Raw genomic sequence first — 22,308 nt, forward strand, 5'->3', positions numbered from 1 at the left:
CCATCATATGTGTATCCAATCATCTGCAGTACTGTTTTTCCATGGTCACCAGTAGTTTGCCATCATATGTATATCCCATTGTCCGCAGTACTGTTCTTCCATGGTTACCAGTAGTCCGCCATCACTTGTGTATCGAATCATCCGCAGTAGTGTTCTTCCACGGTACTTATTTCCTCACCCTGTTCATGACTTACATCACCAAAACAATCAGGAAATCGCACCAAAATGACTGCAGGTCCTACAATCTGACGCTCACGTTACACCCAAGTGTTCAGGAACAGGAGACAGCGTATTTTCCACCAGTTCATCGTAGTTTACAGCCTTATAGTACCTAAGGAAATGTTTTACAACCCTACAAAACAGCGACCACACACGAGTCTAAATGTTGTCCACTGAATCTTGGAAGCGCCGGTCTTTCATGAATTTCCGGATTTATGGTCCATCGAATTTACCTGCTTTTAGCTTTTTCATGCTCATCGCAGGAAATTCTCTACATTTATAGTCAAAACTCATTCCATTTCTCTTCCGCGTCTTTACGGTTTCATCAACCCAAGTGTGATTTGCAGTGATGGCAATATGTATCATATGTACTAATAGTAAGCAAATAGCAGGAAAAGTAATATAGCAGAAATAGATAACGACATCAGGAATATCTCAAAAACGAGAGCTTCTAAAACGAAAAAAAACATCATTGGCTTGTTCACTAATTATTCAGTTCAAACAGCGCTTTCACTTATACAGAGAATGTAAACGATTTCTCATTTGAACAAGCCATCAATGTATCCGTCTGTATGAACAGTAAACTCGGGGTGACTCCTGTAGACCCCTGATGCAGGGTAGTACAGAGTTCCTTCTGCCCATTGGGCGTTGTCTGCTGGTAACCCATAGGTAAGGTGACCAGACGTCCCGATATAGGTAGGACAGTCCCGCTTTGGGACCCTGTGTCCCACTTTTCACCTGACCAGCGGCGCCTCAAATCCCACCAAAAAGTAACTTTTGTATGAAGTCTGAGGCATAAGGAGCCTTACTTTGCCCATCTGCTCGAGCCTTAATCATCAGCTGCTGAGACACAGATTGCACGCTGCCCTCATCACCCACCTGTAAGATCGCCACCGTTACTTTCCAGCCTCGTTACTTCCTGGATGTGTCACAGGCAGGTACTTTGGACCTTAGCCATGATGCCAATGTCTCAGATGGCTCTTTAAAACCTCAGCTTGTAGTATATAAAAAGTTTCCTGTGCGCCCGTCAATATTTGTCTACCGAGTAACAGATACTCCTTTGTTTTAGGCTCAAGTGCCATGTGCTTCCTAGAAGAATACACTGAATCTGCAAGCATGATCTTTGGGTCATTTACATGCAACGAATCACATTGAAGCCTGTGAAGTTTAACTGACTTCAGTGGCCAAGAAGCAGCAAAATTTGCACTCATGTTGCAAACCTGTGGATTATAGGGGTATTTGCCCAATGGGCGGAAATGTTGTGGATGTTCTGCAGTGCATAATCCACAGCAAATCTGCATATGATCAATTTTGAAATAGAAATATCTTCCACGTGTTGAGGAAAACTTCCACACACAACCTGCAGCAGATAGGCATGTGGATTTTAAATCCACCTGATTGGTAGCCCTTGGGGCTTTCAGAAGGCCCTCGGCTGCAATAGGAACATGGCACTCTGCAATCTCATCTCTGGGCGCTATTCGGGACCCCCAAACTCCGATCGGGGCATTGAAAGGGTTAACGGCTGCAATCAGTGGGATTGCTGATCGCAGATGTTGTCGGCGGTTGTCAGCTGTAAGAACCAGCTGGTACCCACCTTTTAGAGGGGGGCCGGGGGTTGATCCATACATGTGTGTCCTGGAGCGTAAATGGGTTAATCAATAAAAAATTAACATGACTTCCCTTCTTTCCCCTCCTTCCCCCTTATTTCCATCTCCCTTCCTCTCCTTTCTCTAGTAGGTTGGCCCTGGCTAGGCCATTCAGGCTGATTTAGATGCAAGAATCACTCAAAATTCGCTCAAAAGACTCTTTTGAGTGATTCTCGTTCTGTGTAATTGCACTAACATTGTGCAATTTTCGTGCACGAGTTGTTAATCGCTCACTTCAAGGTTTTCTTGAATTGAGCGATCAGCTGTTATCAGCAGGGCAGGCTGTTATCACAGCCGGCTGCGCTGATAAGATTCTCTCTGCCTGTGTCCCACTGTGAATTCACAGCAGAAGGCGGAGATCACTACAGCTGTTTGCTTATGCAAAACAGCTGTATTGTTCAGTGAGCGATAGCGAGTGTCCCGCTCTGCCTGCATAGATCTATAGTAGCTACTATAGAGTATGCAAAGATGATCGCTCAAAACTGTCACTCAAACTGTCGTTTGAGTGACTTTTAAGCGATCCTCTGTCAGTGTAAATGGAGTATTATTTAGTTTAAGACCCCATTTACACTTAAAAATAATCGCTCAAAACTCGCTCAAACGATAGTTTGAGTGACAGTTTTTAGCGATTATCTTTGCATACTTTATAGGAGCTACTATAGAATATGCAAGCGGAGCGGGACATAGCTGCTAATAAAACAATACAGCTGCTTTGCATAAGCAAACAGATGTATTCTTCTCAGCTCTGATTGCCAGTGCCACCGCTGCGAATTCACAACGAGAAACTAGTAAAGAGAATCTTATCAGCGCAACAGCCTTTTCCGTTGCTAACAGCTGATCGCTCAATTCTAGCAAACTAGAATTCAGCGATCAACGACTTGTGCACGAAAACTGCACCATGTCCCTGCATTTAGACAGAACGGGAATCGCTCAAAAGACGGCTTTGAGCGATTCTCATTGTGTCTAAATGGGCCTTTACAGTATCATTTGGAACAACACATTACATTTTTTACCTTACTAGTTTGCATATCATTCTGCTATAATGCACTTTATTTCCCATTTGTTTTTATTGTAAGTTTCAAAATGTAAATAAAAACTATTGTAATAAAAAACTTAATGCCACTCCCCCATATTAAAAAAAAAGTGAGAAAAGACAAAAACTTATGAAAACTAATGGAAAAAGTAGGTTGTTAGAACTAATAGATACCATAGTGATGGAATTACTAAACCTCATCAAAGCATACGGATTCCCGCGGCTCTGTACATACTGATCACTATGTGACTCCGTATCAGGCAGCAATTGGCCTCCATTGTCCCGTGACTTTTTTTTTAACCGAGAAAACCCCATTCATTATGTTTTATAATTCATCCTGGTAAAGACAATATTGTAGTGATGCCTATAAAAATAGTAGGATACTTCTGGATGATATACGGTTACCTATATGAGCAGATACACTAGCATCAGTTATTATCGCAGATAATTGTACATTATTACTAGTGAAGAAGGGAATACGTGAATTCTTTACTCAACAGCACCCCCTCCTGGCTAATATAAGATTCTTTGGTGAAGCACTTTGAACAGGTTTTGAATACATTGTGAAGCAAGACTCATTTTGTAGCTCTCCAGCTGTTATAATGCTACCACTCCCAGCATGCAGTTGTCAAGACATGTTGGGATAAAGGCCAATGTGGAATGACAGTCATGTTGGGCCCCGTCACCCAGCCGCGATTTGACAAGTACCTAAAGCCTAATTTAGACACAATGATTATCACCCACAAGTCACACGAAATACATCTTTTGAGCGATAATCCTTGTGTGCATTTACACAGCACTTTGCATTAGGCTTCTTTCCCACGAGCATATATCTGCCGCTGTTTTCACGGTCGGCCGATATACGCTATGTTAAGTGAGATAAAACTGGTGATTGAGCGCACAAATCAAACGATTGTGCGCCCGTTCAGACGGCATGGGTCTCGGCGCCATCGCCCCTTTCCCCTCCCACCCCATCGCAGGCTCACCTTTGCTCTCATCCCCACTGTTCTTTACAATGAGAGGGGGCGGGGACAGAGCTAAGCGCAGTCCCGCCTCCTCCCATTAATGGCTATGGACAATGGGCAGTGAGAGGGTGAGAGCTTCGCTCTGTCCACGTCCCACCGCTTCTCCGCAGCCAGTAATGGGAGGAGGCAATACGGGGAGGAGAGCATAGGAGCCCATGCAGCGGCCAACGTATTCCAGCCCAAAACATAGTTCCAGGACTATCCTTGGGCCCGACGTAAAGACGCCTGGCGCTATATTGGCTTGGCCGGGCACTTTTACGTCTCAGGAATACGGCCATGTGATCTGATTCATTGGAATCCATTGCATCAGATCACAGCGTATATCAGCCGACCGATATATGCTCATGGAAAAGAGCCCTTAGTGTGTAAATAAAGGCTCACGCTGTATACAGAAGACAAGCAGGACCGCTATCTTCTGCATACAGCTGTTGTCTCCTTGGGGCGCTCAGCTGATATACAGCTGAGAGCTCTGAGCGGGGTATGCAGAAGACAAGCGGGGCTGCTTGTCTTCTGTATAGAGCTGTTTTCTTCTCGGAGTGCTCAGCTGGTATCTAGGAGAGCTCGGAGTGCTCAGCTGGAGCGCTGTCTTCTGCATACTCCTACTGTGCACTCATACTTCACAGAGCGGGATACCAGCTGAAACAATAGTATCAGCGGTATCCCACTGAGAACTCAGCGTGCGGCACTGATAAGGCTCATCGTTCTCATTCAGCTAGCTGAAAGACAGCAATAAACGACTCGTTAATAAAAAAAAAACTGCACGGTCTGTGCAGTTAGACCCAACGATTCTCGCTCAAAAGACGGCTTTTGAGCGATTTTTGGGCGAGAATCATTGGGTCAAAATGGTTCTTTACACCGAGGATAGTTCCTAATGACATTGGCTGTATATCTTTGGGGTTCTGCGGTAGAATAAATTTGGAGTCAGTCAGACGTCTTATATATTTTGTAAAATGTTCACTTTGTAGTATTTTTTCCACACCTGCCGAAAACTTTTACAAAGTACTGTATGCAGTCTCATCTGTATGCATACTGTATAATGTTATTATCCTGCCTCATCTAAGCCTCCAGCAGTAGAATAGATCTGGCATTAAATTCTGCCACCCTGTAATGCGATGTTACAACCTGCTCATCACACCACCCTGCTCATGTTGTCCCAGTCTATATAGCAAAGCTAGCTAGGGAGCTGCAATAATGAAAAATAATTAGTCTATTGTGTTTACTCTAATGGCCAATGTGACGACTGGATATAATATAATATTACTGTAGAAAATTACATAAAAAGTTACAAATCTTAAAAATTACATTTATGCTCATTGATGTAATATTGCAAAATATTAAATGGTTACTAAACTGTGAGTCAATGTCACGTTCGTCCTGGACTGCCAACAAGAACAGGATACAGTGGGCAGCCAAAACGGACAGAGGAGCTAGCTTGTACAGGTGACTAAATGAAGAATAGACAGAGTGCACCTCTGCAGGAAGATGAAGGCCTGTATATCTCGACCGTGCAACAAAATTGCTAAATTAACTAAGGGAAATCCTTTCCCTGCAAACCCCTACCCCGGGAGGGTGCCCTGCCTAATTGGCGGGCCGATCGCTTCCGACAGGTGCGGACCCACACTCGTACCTGGGCCATTACAAATCCCTACCAGGGAGCCCTCAACACACGGGGTACAGTACACGGAAATTAACAGACCAAGTGCAGACAAACAATAGACACAAACAGGGAACAAACCAGAGTACCGGAGCCAGACACACAGCGGGTCTGAGCAGGCTGACTGCTCAGGGATCACTGGAAATTAATCGGCAACTTCTAGGCAGCTAGAGCCAAACCTTTTAGGGAGAAGCCGATTGGCTGGCAAAAAAAGTCAATCATGAGCCACACCTCTCAGACACTAGCAGGACTAATTAACCTAGACTAGAAAGCACAGGAGCTGTTAACCCTGGCTCGTCTGCATAGAACCTACAGAAACTAGATGTGCTGGCAAATAATTAACCGTGTGTTGACTGAAACGTAACAGTCAACTTGTGTTAAAGGGGTTGTAAGTAGAGATGAGTGAGCGTACTCGTCCGAGCTTTATACTCGTTCAAGTATTAGGGTACTCGAGATGCTCATTACTCGAGACGAGCACCACGCGATGTTCGAGTCACTTTCATTTTCTTCCCTGAGAAATTTGCGCGCTTTTCTGGCCAATTGAAAGACAGGGAAGGCATTACAACTTCCTCCTGTGACATTCCAGCCCTATACCACCCCCCTGCAGTGAGTGGCTGGGGAGATCAGGTGTCACCCGAGTATATAAATCGGCCCCTCCCGCGGCTCGCCACAGATGCATGCTGACAGAGATCAGGGAAAGTGCTGTCTTGCTGTAGCTGCTATAGGGAGAGTGTTATATTCGTCTTCAAGAACCCCAACGGTCCTTCTTAGGGCCACATCTGACCGTGTGCAGTACTGTTGAGGCTGCTTTTAGCAGTGTTGCGCAACTTTTCTTTTTTGTATATCGGCCGTGCAGAGCATTGCGTCCGCAGTCTGCAGTCATTGTACAGAGTATAGGGCCAGTACTGGTGAGGCAGGGACAGTGGTACAGGGAAAGAGATATACTGTCTATATAGGCAGTGGGCTTTTTCAAAAAAATTGGGGAAAAATACTATATTTGGGCTGCCTGTGACCGTCTTCAGTTTCCTGCATGTCTGCTAGGGATAGTAGTCGCTAAGTAATACCCAGCTAAGCGTTACAGCAGGCTTGCGCATAATTGTTTCCTGGCTCTGCTGTGTCCGTTACATGATCGCCGTCATCCCACCACAGGGAAACAGTATACATATATACGCTGCATACGGTGTCTGTCTGTCTGCTTTTTTACCTCACCATTTTAAAAAATTGAAGCAAAATACTTAAGGCCTACCACTGCCCTTTGGCCACTTGACTGGTTCTGTGCTGTGAATTACAGTAGCTCAGTCATACGCACCTAGGTCTCACTAAGGCTTGCGCATAATTGTTTCCTAGCTCTGCTGTGCGCTCTGTAAGCAAAGTCAGCCTCCAACCACAGGCCAATAAGCGGCAGATTTAATTACAGCGCTCTGTTTCTGCTCTACTCGTAATACACCATGCTGAGTGGTAGGGGTAGGCCTAGAGGACGTGGACAGGGGCGAGAATGCGGAGGCCCAAGTCAGGGTGTGGGCACAGGCCGAGCTCCTGGTCCAGGTGTATCGCAGCCGACTGCTGCGGGATTAGGAGAGGGGCAAGTTTCTGGCGTCCCCAGATTCATCTCGCAATTAATGGGTCCACGCGGTAGACCTTTATTAGAAACTGAGCAGTGTGAGCAGGTCCTGTCGTGGATGGCAGAAAGTGCATCCAGCAATCTATCGACCACACAGTCTTCTACGCCATCCACAGCTGCAACTCTGAATCCTCTGGCTGCTGCTCCTCCTTCCTCCCAGCCTCCTCACTCCATGAAAATGACACATTCTGAGGAGCAGGCACACTCCCAGGAACTGTTCTCGGGCCCCTGCTGAGATTGGGCAGCAATGGTTCCTCTCCCAATGGAGGAGTTTGTCGTGACCGATGCCCAACCTTTGGAAAGTTCCTGAGGTCCGGGGGATGAGACTGGGGACTTCCGGCAACTGTCTCAAGAGCTTTCAGTGGGTGAGGAGGACGATGACGATGAGACACAGTTGTCTATCAGTTAGGTAGTAGTTATTTCAGTAAGTCTGAGGGAGGAGCGCACAGAGGATTCGGAGGAAGAGCAGCTGGACGATGAGGTGACTGACCCCACCTGGTTTGCTAAGCCTACTGAGGACAGGTCTTCAGAGGGGGAGGCAAGTGCAGCAGCAGGGCAGGTTGGAAGAGGCAGTGCGGTGGCCAGGGGTAGAGACAGGGACAGACCGAATAATCCACCAACTGTTTCCCAAAGCGCCCCCTCGCGCCATGCCACCCTGCAGAGGCCGAGGTGCTCAAAGGTCTGGCAGTTTTTCACTGAGAGTGCAGCGACCGACGAACAGTGGTGTACAAGGTTTGTCGCGCCAAGATCAGCCGGGGAGCCACCACCACCAGCCTCACCACCACCAGCATGTGCAGGCATATGATGGCCAAGCACCCCACAAGGTGGGACAAAGGCCGTTCACCGCCTCCGGTTTGCACCACTGCCTCTCCCCCTGTGCCCCAACCTGCCACTGAGATCCAACCCCCCTCTCAGGACACAGGCACGACCGTCTCACGGCCTGCACCCACACGCTCACCTCCGCTGTCCTCGGCCCCATCCAGCAATGTCTCTCAGCGCAGCGTCCAGCCGTCGCTAGCGCAACTGTTTGAGCGCAAGCGCAAGTACGCCGCCATGCACCCGCACGCTCAAGCGTTAAACGTGCACATAGCCAAATTGATCAGCCTGGAGATGCTGCCGTATAGGCTTGTGGAAACGGAGGCTTTCAAAAACATGATGGCGGCCCCGCGCTACTCGGTTCCCAGTCGCCACTACTTTTCCCGATGTACCGTCCCAGCCCTGCATGACCACGTCTCCCGCAACATTGTACGCGCCCTCACCAACATGGTTACTGCCAAGGTCCACTTAACAACGGACACGTGGACGAGCACAGGCGGGCAGGGCCACTATATCTCCCTGACGGCACATTGGGTGAATTTAGTGGAGGCTGGGACCGAGTCAGAGCCTGGGACCGCTCACGTCCTACCCACCCCCAGAATTGCGGGCCCCAGCTCGGTGCTGGTATCTGCGGCGGTGTATGCTTCCTCCACTAAACCACCCTCCTCCTCCTACGCAACCTCTGTCTCGCAATCAAGATGTGTCAGCAGCAGCACGTCGCCAGCAGTCGGTGTCACGCGGCGTGGCAGCACAGCGGTGGCCAAGCGTTAGCAGGCCATGCTGAAACTACTCAGCTTAGGAGAGAAGAGGCACACGGCCCACGAACTGCTGCAGGGTCTGACAGAGCAGACCGACCGCTGGCTTTCGCCGCTGAGCCTCCAACCGGGCATGGTCATGTGTGACAACGGCTGTAACCTGGTGGCGGCTCTGCAGCTCGGCAACCTCACGCACGTGCCATGCCTGGTCCACGTCTTTAACCCCTTAACGACCAGCCCATAGTGTTTTTATGTCCTCCCGAAGTGGGCTTTATTCTCTGAGGATGTAAAAACATGTGTCCTGCAGAGAATAATGCCCCTCGGGCTGTGGACGTGACAGCTCTATGCTGTCGGTGTCCGCAGGTAGCTGACAGCATGGAGCTGTCATCCCGGGCTGTTCGGACCCCCCCCCCCCCCCGCCCCAGCATTGCGATCGGCGCTATGCAATGGATAGCGCCGATCGCAAAAAAAGTAAATAAAAGTGCCCAAAAAGCTAAAGATTCAGCTGCTCCGATGGATCGGATCCATCGGAGCAGCTGAAATTACTCACCGAGGTCCGCGGCACGGCTCCCCGCTGTCCCGATGCTTCGGGCCCCGTAGCCGTCCTTCTGCGCATGCGCGCCAGGCGGCATTACGTCAGCCGCATGCGCAGAAGGCCCGGCGGCACGGGAAATTTAAAATCTCCTGGCTCCCGGCTCCTGTAGGTAGCCGGGAGGCAGGAGATGTCAGCGGGGACCGCGGTGAGCGGTCCTCGGTATCGCGATCGCCGTTATACAATGGATAACGGCGATCGCGGAAAAGTGCAAAAAAGTGTAAAAAAAGAAAAGTTTCACCTCCCTTCATGGATCGGATCCATGAGGGGAGGTGAAAATACTCACCTCAGGTCCGCCGATGTCCTCCGGCCGGTGTCGGGACCCCCCCGCTGGCTTCTGCGATGTGCCGATGTGGCGCGCATGCGCAGAAGCCGGCGAGCCCGGCAAATTCAAAATCTCCCTGCACCCGGCTGTCACAGATAGCCGAGTGCAGGGAGATATGACTGGCGACCGCTGTATGCGGTTTCCAGTCATATGATCACCGTTATCCATCAGATAACGGTGATCATATAAAGTTAAAAAGTAAAAAAAAAAAAAAAAAGTTAAAAGTTTAAAAAGTTAAAGTTTCATCTCCCCTTACGGATCGTATCCATAAGGGGGGATGAAATTACGTACCCAAGGTCCCGGATTTGTTCCCTGGTGGGATGTTGATCCGTGGACCTTACCCCAGCTTCGGCGCATGCGCCCGTCAGCATGATGGCGGACGCATGCGCAAAAGTGAAAGATTGCCCAAGAAATGTAAAATCTCCCTGCTGCTGGCTACCAAAGGTAGCCAAGAGCCTGGAGATGTCACGGGGAGCCGCGGTATGCGGTTACTGTTCACGTGATTGCCGTTATCCAATGCATAATGGCGATCACGTAAAAGTTCTTTAAAAAGTGGCAGTTTCATCTCCCCTCACCGATGCGATCGGTGGGGGAAGATGAAACATCTTCTCAGAGGCTTCCGCATTTGAATCCAGATGCGATTAACCTTCATGGACCCTTCCGTCTGCTGCGCATGCGCCCGCCGGCAAAATGCCGGACACATTCGCAGGAGTCGGGGAGCCCAGGAAATTTTAAATCTCCTTGCTCCCAGCGACCAACGGTCGCTGAGTGCTTGGAGCAGTGACCGGAGACCTCGTTGAACGGTCCATGGTCACGTGATAAAGTAGCGATCTAAGATTAGGCCGGTCACACATGACCGGAGAGGAATTACGGGTTCTGCATGCGCTTGATCAGCGGTAATCCACGGATCAATCGCATGCATTGGATTACACAATTCCACCCAATTAGCGGGTCGGAATTACAGAATCCACTCGCAGAAACAGAACACGGAATGCTATATTTTACCGCGGATATCCGCGACCTAGAGCCCATTGTGCTCTATGACCGCGGATATACCCGCAGCCCATATACAAACACATTGTGTACGGGCTGCGGGTACCCGGGTCATCTCTAAGCGACGGCACGGGAAATATAAACAAAAAAGCGCCTGTGTGAGTACGCAGTTATGCGCAGTACATTACGCGGCTGTACACAGGGTCACAGCCGGGCTCACAGCTGGAATCCGCTGCGCGCCTCCACAAGCAGATTCCACATACGGCTGCGTGAGCCTGGCATTATTCAGACCGCTACCTGTAATCCGTAATTTACAAAAAGCCCCGGAAACGCTCGCCTTCCTGCAGTTCCAGGAGCAGCTTGTTGAGCGCCTTCTCTGTGAGACCACCGCACAGCAGCAAAATTACAAAGCCTCACAGAGCGCCACTTTTTACACCCCATACCTGCCGCTGAGGTTACGAAATACCCCCCAAAATACATGAGAGGAGGGGGGGGGGATACCCGGTTTTCTTGCCCCATGTGCCCATCCCAAGCAGCCTCCGTAATTACCCCTGTCTTCGGACATAAAACGCAGTTTATATTATTACCTTTATCTAATATTTAGGGAATGCCAAAAAAATGGGGATGGCGGGGGGGGAGATTATTTTTAGGAAGTCAATTTTTTTTCTGTATAAGTGGGCAATGGGGCCTGGAATTTATTCAGTTCTGCCCAGAAATCCAGCGGGCATTCCCTCCATTATAGGCCTAGCCATGTGTCCTGTAAGTAGATTAGGGCCACAATGGGTATGTTTCTGAACACAGGACAAACGGGGGGATCCATTTTGGGGTGAACGTCTTCATTCCTATGTACACTGTAAAAAAAAACAGTTTTTAAATTGACAAAATTGCCAAACAAATGAAAATCGTAATTTTTTCCTTTTGCTTTGCTTAGATTCATTCAAATACTTTGGGGTCAAAATACGCAGTACACCCCTAGATGAATTTGTTAAGGGGTCTAGTTTTCAAAATGGGGTCATTTGTAGGGGTTCTCTATCGTTTTGGCCGCTCAATGGCTCTACAAGTGGGCAATGGGGACTGGAATTTATTCCGTTGTACCCTGAAATCCAATGGGTGCTCCTTCCATTATAGGCCTAGCTATGTTTCCTTTAAGTAGATTAGGGCCACATTGGGTATGTTTCGGAACACGGGACAAACGGGGGTATCCATTTTGGGGTGAACGTCTTCATTCCTATGTACACTGTCCAAAAAAAACAGTTTTTAAATTGACACAATTGCCAAAAAAATGAAAATCATAATTTTTTCCTTCTGCTTAGCTTAGATTCATTCAAAAACTGTGAAGCCAAAAAAGTCATCATAACCCTAGATAAATTCGTTAGTGGGTCTACTTTTCAAAATGGGGTCACTTGTGGGGGTTCTCCATCGTTTTGGTCACTCAAGGGCTCTACAAGTGGGCAATGGGGACTAAATCTCCTTCAAGCAAAATTTCTGGTCCGAAAGCCACCGGTTGCTCCTTTCATTTTGGGCGCCATTGTGCATATAGACGTAATACTAGGGCCACAATGGGTATGTTTCTGAGCACGGGACAAACAGGGGTATCCATTCTGGGGTGCAAGTCTTCATTCATATATGTGCGGTACAAAAAAAACTGCTTTTGAAATGACAGAATTACCAAAAAAATGAAAATCGTATTTTTTTCCTTCGGCTTGGCTTAGATTCATTCAAAAATTGTGAAGTCAAAAAAGTCATCGTACCCCTAGATAAATTCATTAAGGGCTCTACTTTTCAAAATGGGGTCACTTGTGGGCGTTCTCCATCAGTTTGGTCACTCAAGGGCTCTACAAGTGGGCAATGGGGACTAAATCTCCTTGAAGCAAAATTTCTGTTCCGAAAGCCACCGATTGCTCCTTTCATTTTGGGCCCCATTGTGCATCCAGACATACGATTAGGGCCACAATGGGTATGTTTCTGAGCACGGGAGAAACAGGGGTATCCATTTTGGGGTGCAAGTCTTCATTCATATATGTGCTGTACAAAAAAACTGCTTTGAAAATGACAGAATTACCAAAAAAATGAAAATCGTAATTTTTTTCCTTCGGCTTGGCTTAGATTCATTCAAAAACTGTGAAATCAAAAAAGTCATCGTACCCCTAGATAAATTCGTTAAGGAGTCTACTTTTCAAAATGGTGTCACTTGTGGGCGTTCTCCATCGTTTTAGTCACTCAATGGCTCTACAAGTGTGCAATAGGGCCTAAATCTCCTTCAAGCAAAATTTCTGTTCCGAAAGTCACCGGTTGCTCCTTTCATTTTGGGCCCCATTGTGCAATCCAGACGTAAGATTAGGGCCACAATGGGTATGTTTCTGAGCACGGGACAAACAGGGGTATCCATTCTGGGGTGCAAATCCTAATTTTCATGTGTACTATAGAAAAAAAGTCCTGTGTTTAAAATGACATATTTGCAAAAATATGAAATTTTAGTTTTTCTCTTCTAAATTGCATTGACTCCTGAAAAAAAACTGTGGGGTTAAAACACTCATGACACCCCTCAGTGAATACGTTAAGGGGTGTAGTTTTTAAAATGGGGTCACTTGTGGGGGTATCTATCATTTTGACTCCTATGAGCCTTTCCAATCTTGGATTGGTGTAGGAAAACAAAGTGTTCCTCAAAATGCTGAAAAGTAATGTTACATTTGTACGTCTCCTAAATGGTTAAAAAAAAACAAAAGTTTTTCCAATGTGCGCCCAAAATAAAGTAAACGGATGGAAATATAAATCTTAGCAAAAATTTTTATATTATGTTTGCACATATTTGAGATATTGCAGTTGGAAATGTGAAAAAATGACGATTTTTTCAAAATTTTCCCAATTTTGGCGCTTTTAATAAATAAACACAAACTCTATCAGTCTTTTTTTTTCCACCTAAATGAAGTACAACATGTGGCGAAAAAACAATGTCAGAATCGCTTGGATATGCAAAACCTTTCTGGTGTTTTTCCATGCTAAAGTGACACGTGTCAGATTTGCAAAATTTGGCCTGGTCATTAAGGAGCAAACAGGCTTGGTCACTAAGGGGTTAATTTGTTGGTTCAGCAGTTTCTGAAAAGCTACCCACACTTTTCAGACCTGCTCGGAAAGGTGCGCCGGGTCAGCGCACATTTCCGCAAGTCCAACACGGACGCTGCCACCCTGCGGACCCTGCAACATCGATTTAATCTGCCAGTGCACTGACTGCTGTGCGACGTGCCCACACGGTGGAACTCTACGCTCCACATGTTGACCAGGCTCTATGAGCAGCGTAGAGCTATAGTGGAATACCAACTCCAACATGGGCGGCGTAGTGGGAGTCAGCCTCCTCAATTCTTTACAGAAGAGTGGGCCTGGTTGGCAGACATCTGCCAGGTCCTTGGAAACTTTGAGGAGTCTACCCAGATGGTGAGCGGTGATGCTGCAATCATTAGCGTCACCATTCCTCTGCTATGCATCTTGAGAAGTTCCCTGCAAAGCATAAAGGCAGACGCTTTGCGCTCGGAAACGGAGGCGGGGGAAGACAGTATGTCGCTGGATAGTCAGAGCACCCTCATGTCTATATCTCAGCGCGTTTTAGAGGAGGAGGAGGAGGGGGAGGAGCATGAGGAGGAGGGGGAAGAGACAGCTTGGCCCACTGCTGAGGGTACCCATGCTGCTTGCCTGTCATCCTTTCAGCGTGTATGGCCTGAGGAGGAGGAGGAGGAGGAGGAGGAGGAGGATCCTTAAAGTGATCTTCCTAGTGAGGACAGCCATGTGTTGCGTACAGGTACCCTGGCACACATGGCTGACTTCATGTTAGGATGCCTTTCTTGTGACCCTCGCGTTACACACATTCTGGCCACTACGGATTACTGGGTGTACACACTGCTCGACCAACGGTATAAGGAGAACCTTTCCACTCTCATACTCGAAGAGGAAAGGGGTTCGAGAGTGATGCTATACCACAGGACCCTGGTGGACAAACTGATGGTAAAATTCCCATCTGACAGCGCTAGTGGCAGAAGGCGCAGTTCCAAGGGCCAGGTAGCAGGGGAGGCGCGGAGATCAGGCAGCATGTTCAGCACAGACAGGGGAACACTCTCCAAGGCCTTTGACAGCTTTATGGCTCCCCAGCAAAACTGTGTCACCGCTCGCCAATCAAGGCTGAGTTGGCGGGAGCACTGTAAAAGGATGGTGAGGGAGTACGTAGCCGATCGCACAACCGTCCTCCATGACGCCTCTGCTCCCTACAACTGCTGGGTGTCGAAGCTGGACACGTGGCCTGAACTCGCGCTGTATGCCCTGGAGGTGCTTGCTTGTTCTGCGGCTAGCGTCTTGTCAGAGAGGGTGTTTAGTGCGGCTGGGGGGAATCATCACGGATAAGCGTACCCGCCTGTCAACTGACAGTGCCGACAGGCTTACACTCATAAAGATGAACAAAGCCTGGATTTCCCCAGACTTCTCTTCTCCACCAGCGGACAGCAGCGATACCTAAGCAATACGTAGGCTGCACCCGCGGATGGAAGCATCGTTCTCTATCACCATAAAAAACGGGGACCTTTTAGCTTCATCAATCTGTGTATTATATTCCTCCTCCTCCTCCTGCTCCTCCTCCTGAAACCTCACGTAATCACGCCGAACGGGCAATTTTTCTTAGGCCCACAAGGCTCAGTCATATGACTTTTGTAAACAATGTTTTTACGTTTCAATTCTCATTAAAGCGTTGAAACTTTCACCTGAACCAATTTTTATTTTAACTGGGCTGCCTCCAGGCCTAGTTACAAATTAAGCCACAGTAACCAAAGTGATTAATGGGTTTCACCTGCCCTCTTTGTTGGGTATGGGCAATTTTTCTGAGGTACATTAGTACTGTTGGCACACCAATTCTTTTGGGCCCTCGCCTACAGTGTAATCCCAGTAATTTTTATGGGCTTCGCCTGCACTCATGCTACAGCAAGGTGTGTGGGGTTGGCCTACACTTTTGCTACATAAATGGAACTGGGGCCTTGTCTATACTGCAACTACTGAAATGTGAAAGAGACTGTTATCTCCCTAAACTGCTCCAACGGGAATGTTACTATGGCCTGTCTTGACTGCTACTACTACTGAAATGGAACTAAGACTGTGCTCCCCCTATACTGCTGCTAGTGATATGTTACTGGGGCCTGTCCCTAATGCTACCGCTGAAATGTTACTAATTCTGGGCTCTGACTATACCGCTGCTAATGCTATGTCACTGTGGTGTGGAAACGGAGGCTTCCCAAAGACATGATGGTGGCGAGGCCATTTCCCACCAACGCGGTTACTGTTAACGTAGATATTACCAGTCTGACTGGGGCATGCACTGTGGGCCGAAGCCCACCTGTATTGTATGTGACGTTAGCTCTGCTGAGCAGGGCTCTGCAATGGGGTATATTTATGTACCGCCGATGGGTTCCAGGGAGCCACCCATGCTGTGGGTCCACAGGGACTTCACATTAGGGATTTGTACCTGCCAGTGTCTATGTATTAAAAACCCCGGTCAGACTGGGGCATGCAGTGTGGGCCGAAGCCCACCTGCATTTAATCTGACGTTACCTCAGCTGTGCTGGGCACTGCAATGGGATTTGTTTATGTACCGCCGGTGGGTTCCAGGGAGCCACCCATGCTGTGGGTGCACACGGAATTCCCATTGCGGAGTTGTACCTGCCTGTGACTATTTATAAAAAACCCTGGTCTGACTGGGGCATGCAGTGTGGGCCGAAGCCCACCTGCATTTAATCTGACGTTACCTCAGCTGTGCTGGGCAATGCAATGGGATTTATTTATGTACCGTAGGTGGCTTCCTGGGACCCACCTATGCTGTCGGTCCACACGGAGTTGTAACTGCATGTGTCTACTTATAAAGAACCCCAGTCTGACTGGGGCATGCAGTGTAGGCCGAAGCCCACCTGCATTTAATCTGACGTTACCTCAGCTGTGCTGGGCACTGCAATGGGATTTATTTATGTACCGCCGGTGGGTTCCAGGGAGCCACCCATGCTTTGGGTCCACACGGACTTAACATTAGGGAGTTGTACCTGCCTGTGTCAACTTATAAAAAACCCCAGTCTGACTGGGGCATGCAGTGTGGGCCGCAGCCCACCTGTATTTAATCTGACGTTAGCTCTACTATCCGGGGCACTGCATTGGGACAAACTACAGGAGCAATACAGCGCTAATGAAACGTGCACAGCTACGCTAGCATTGGAGTGCGCTGTAGGCCCGCGATTGCTGAGGGTTTGTGCAGAGGCCTATGTCCTGGGTGCAGTGAAAGTCCGCTTCCTGCCTAGGATTGCTGAATCTGTGGGCCGAGGCCTATGCCGTGGGCGCGGTGCAAGTCTGCCATGTTTGGCCGCTCAGATCAATTTTTTGTTCATGTCTTGGGTTTCCTAGGACCCACCTGTCTGGCACAAAGACACTGACTGACTTGGGTAGGGGGCAGAGCGCAGACGGCTTTCCCCTTGCAGTGTCGATTGAGCTATGCGACACCTTGACAGAATGAATAGTGTGTGGCACATGGATTCCCCATTGCTATGCCCACGTGTGCAGCTCCTCATGGAGGTGGCACAGGATTGGATTTCTCATTGCTTCTGTACAGCATTGTGGGCTATCGCCCCGCCCCTTTTAAAGAGGGTCGCTGCCTGGTCGTGCCAACACTCTGCCGTGTGTGCCTCCGGTTCCTCCTCATGGCAGACACATATAAATAGACATGAGGGTGGTGTGGCTATGAGGCCAGCGTGTAGCATCAGGGCAGCTGAAGGCTGCGCAGGGACACTTTGGTGTGCGCTGTGGACACTGGGTCGTGCGGGGGGGTTGGGCAGCATGTAACCCAGGAGAAGTGGCAGCGGAGTGTCATGCAGGCAGTGATTGTGCTTTGTTGGAGGTAGTGTGGTGCTTAGCTAAGGTATGCATTGCTAATGAGGGCTTTTCAGAAGTAAAAGTTGTTGGGAGGGGGGGCACTCTTGCCGCTATTGTGGCTTAATAGTGGGACCTGGGAACTTGAGATGCAGCCCAACATGTAGCCCCTCGCCTGCCCTATCCGTTGCTGTGTCGTTCCCATCACTTTCTTGAATTGCCCAGATTTTCACAAATGAAAACCTTAGCGAGCATCGGCGATATACAAAAATGCTCGGGTTGCCCATTGACTTCAATGGGGTTCGTTACTCGAAACGAACCGTTGAGCATCGCGGAAAGTTCGACTCGAGTAACGAGCACCCGAGCATTTTGGTGCTCGGTCATCTCTAGTTGTAAGACTTTAATTTTTTTTTTTCCACAGATGGCTACAGCATAAAATAACAAAAGAAACAAGCAGTGTCCTCATTCCAAACTCTTGGCATCAGGAGTGCCAATGCCTGGAAAATGGGCATGAAGCAGCAGCCTCTGATGAGCCGCAGCAGTCACCTGACCTTCACTGTCAGTACAGAACAAAAGGGCCATGGGAGCCACTACACTGTTTCCCCGGGGAAGAAGAGAAGTGAGTATTGTTTCTTTTTCTTATTTTGTGGTATGGTTAGCTGTTGAAAAATAAAAAGTCAGACAACCCCTTTAATATGATAGCCAATGTGACAACTAGCAAAGTACAAATCACTTTATTTACATGAAATGGTATTTTTGTGCTGAAAAATCCCTCTAAAGTGCTGGCCACTAGGGGTCACCCTTCCTTCTAATTTGCTATCCACTGACTGCTGTCAAATGAAGTCTGTCTCTAGTAATAGAGACACCTAGACACACAGAAAGTGGATGAGGGTGATGACTCATGCTACCAGTAGAAGTCTATGGAGCGGGAAGGAGAAAGGAGCGACTCATGCAGACACTGCTGCTAATAGTGATTTACAGCCACTGAAATGATATCAACACTGCTCAGTAGTTCTACAGTGTCTTCCATGATGATGCTACTTGTGTATATGTTGGTGCTACAGATAGTTAGGGAGCAGAATTTGGTCAGACATACCAGCAGTGCCCTCCCACCAACTGTGAGAGAACTGAGAAATACGGCTTATTTACACAAGCATATATTGGCTGCTGTTTTAACGGACTGACGATATACTCTACCATCTGAGCTGTCTTCCCCTTTCTCTCCCACTTGCAAGCTCTCTGCTTCTCTCCTCCCCTCCGGCTGTTTGCAATGGGAGGGGGCGGAGCTGCTGGCTGCGGACAAGGGTCAGGGGCTTAGCTTCGCCCCTCCAAGTGCAAACAGCCGGAGAGAGGCGGAGAGCCGACGAGGAGGAGCGAAGGGGGAAAACAGCTCACATGATGGTGTATATCGGCCGGTCATGAAAACGGCGGCCGATATACGCTCCTGTGATTAGGCCCTTAGAGATGCAGCCTGACGATCAAAAAGTTGTACGTACTCCAAAATGGTACCAATAGAAACTAAAGGACGTCCCGCAAAAAATGAGCCCTCGTACAATTACATCAACGGTAAAATAAAAAGTTATGGCTGTCAGAAGATGGTGGCAGAAAATATCTATTTTATTTTAACCCCTTAAGGGCACGGCCTATTTTGGCGTTGAGGACCAAACGATTTTTGGTATTTTTTCATTTTTCAAAAGCCATTTTTTTATTTTTCCGTCGACGCGGCCGTATAAGGGCTTGTTTTTTGCACGGTGAACTGTATTTTTTATTGGTATCATTTTTGGGTACATAGACAATATTGTAAAACTTTTATTATTTTTTTTATGATCGTAGAAAGAGAAAACGCATCAATTCTGCCATAGATTTTTTTTAATTTTTTTTAAAGCGTTAATTATGCGGCATAAATGACACAATACATTTTTTCTGCAGGTCAGTACGGTTACAACGATACCAAAATTCTTACTTTTTTTAGGTTTTTCCACAATAAAAGTCGCTGCATTCAAAGTTCTATAACTTTTATTTTTCCATGCATGGAACTCTGTGAGGGCTTATTTTTTGTAAGACGGGCTGTAGTTTTTATTAGTACCATTTTGGGCTACATACGTTTTTTTATCACTTTTATTGCGTTTTATGGGAGGCAAAATACTAAAAATTAGCATTTTGCCTCAGTTTTTAAGCGGTTTTGTTTTACGCTTTTTTCTCATTTTATGGGAAGTACCCCGCTCCCATGATGTACCCTTACGTCATGGGGAGGGGTTGAAAATACATAGTACAGCAAAAAACAAACAACTATATAAATGTAGTATTATAGTAAACATACTGACCCATAGAATAAAGTTATCATGACATTGTTGCTGTTGTGTGTACACTGTACAAGGTCCACCAAAGATGGTAGAATTTTTTTTTTTAATTTCACTCCACTTTTAATTTTTTTTACGTTTCTCAGTAAATTATATGGTACATTAAATAGTAGCATTGAAAAATACAACTTGCCCCATAATAAACAAGCCCATAGACTGGTATGCTGATGGATAAATAAGAGTTATGCTTTTTTTAAAAAAGGAATAACTGAAAATGAAAAAAAAAAAAGGGCCGCGTTCTTAACCCCTTAACGCTGCAGGGCGTACAGTTACGTTCTGCAGTGCCGGGGTATGTATGAAAACAGATCGTGCAGTGATCTCCATACATACATCGCAGCTGTCAGCTGTTTCTTACAGCCGACACTTGCCCACAACAGCTCAGATAAGCCGCGCAGCTCATCAGAGCTGTTAACTCCTTAAATGCCTACTTCAATTCTGACAGCGGCATTTAAATCCCCTGATTTCCGGGGGTTCCGTACAGCCCTTGCAATGAGATCACAGGGAGCCATGCAGGTGTCATGGCAGCCGGGGACCTTCTAAAAGGCCCCAGTGCTGTCATTGCAGAATGCCCATCAAGCCATGCCCGTGGGGTGGCTTGATAGAATGCCTGCCCAATCGCAGTATGATGTAATGCTATGACATTACATCATTCTGCAGGAGCGATCAAAGCATCACAAGTTGTTGTCCCCTCTGGGGACTAAGAAAAAAAAAGTAAAAATAAGATTAATAAAGTTTTACTGATTATAATAAAAAAGTAACAAAGTTTAAAAAAAACAATTGCCATATTAATAATAAAAGAATCTAAATAATAAAACAAAAATACATATTTTGAAAATGGAAAAAAAAGGGTGGTGTCCTTAAGGGGTTAATGCTGATTACCTAATAGAAACTGCTGTTATTGGTCCAGCATTATGGTTCAACTCATTGAATAATATAAACAGGATGATCCAGAAATAATGAAGTTGGACTCTGTCAGTATTTGACAGCTGTAAACGCCTGTGACTAAAGGCTCCATTGTATACAGGTGGTAAATTCCCCGCAGAGCCAATGTCTATTATGAGCGGCGGTTACTTGTGTTTTGTTTTAGATGTTCCCTGGTGAACTGCAGTCAGGTGCCCATAAATCTGCAGCAAGATTAACCACAGGCGCTCTTGTTGAAATTATGTCAGCAAAGTCTTCGTCTCTAACTTTTTATCACAAGGTAACTGAGAACCCCCAGCGATCCGCTGTCACCTGTGAGGTAGCAAGTCTGCAGCACCACCACAGGGCAAATTAAGCATTACACAGTTCCCAATATAATCAATGGGTTGTCTGTGTAATGTTTGGACATGATGGATCCTTCAGAGCGAGAGACATATTTGTACAGTAGTTGCGGTCTGATCTGGCTAAGAGACGAAGGTCCTGAATGGAAGACCCAATTTCTCAACTCAAAACTTCTTAAAGGGGTTGTAGCAAGATTGCAAGTTATTCCTTATCACTCACTGATCCCATGTCCACTGTCCTCCTCACTGAGGGTGAGAAACAGGACAAAAACTGAAAGCGGAGATGAAGTCTCATTGCCACACGATTAAGCAGAGAAAGACAGGATTACCTGTGGCCGAGCACTTTTCTAGTCATGGACACGACATAGAAAATATGAAATTTATGATACTGAAAGGCAATTTCAAGTCACAAAGCCATAGAAGAATTTGGGAATATGAATTTATAACAACTTTTGACTAGAGATGAGCGAGCGTACTCGCTAAGGCAAACTACTCGAGTGAGTAGTGCCTTATGCGAGTACCTGCCCGCCCGTCTTTAAAGATTCGGGTGCCGGCAGGGGGCGGGGAGCGGCGGGAGAGAGCGGGGAGGAACTCCGCTCCTCCCTGCTCACTCCCGCAACTCAAAGCTCTCCCCCGCCATAACCCGAATGTTTAGAGACGAGCGGGCAGGTACTCACATAAGGCACTACTCGCTCAAGTAGTTTGCCTTAGCGAGTACGCTCGCTCATCTCTACTTTTGACACTTTCAATAGAGGGTTAAATTGTTCACGAAGATTCATGCATGAAATCTATAGCACAACTAAAACTGCTGGCCTGGTGACCCCCTAACACTAATTCAGGGACCATAAAACCTTCACTCTCTTATCGGTGACTATTTCAAGATGTTTGTGTTTCTGTGGTAGTATTCTTTTAAGTGCAAATTAATCACATCCATGTTTGTGCCTTGTCATAAGTATATGTGTATAAATATGCAGGCCTCTTCGGATGTATTTCATTTAGGCCTGAAGCAGAACCCTGCTTTGGTTCGAAAGCTCACATTAACATCATGTATTTTTGTTAGCCATTAAAAGGTATCATATCTACAAGATTACTTGGTTTCTCTAGCTGAGAACAATCATATTTTGC

This window comes from Eleutherodactylus coqui, chromosome 1 (genome assembly GCF_035609145.1).
Source record: "Eleutherodactylus coqui strain aEleCoq1 chromosome 1, aEleCoq1.hap1, whole genome shotgun sequence".
NCBI classification, from domain to species: domain Eukaryota; kingdom Metazoa; phylum Chordata; class Amphibia; order Anura; family Eleutherodactylidae; genus Eleutherodactylus; species Eleutherodactylus coqui.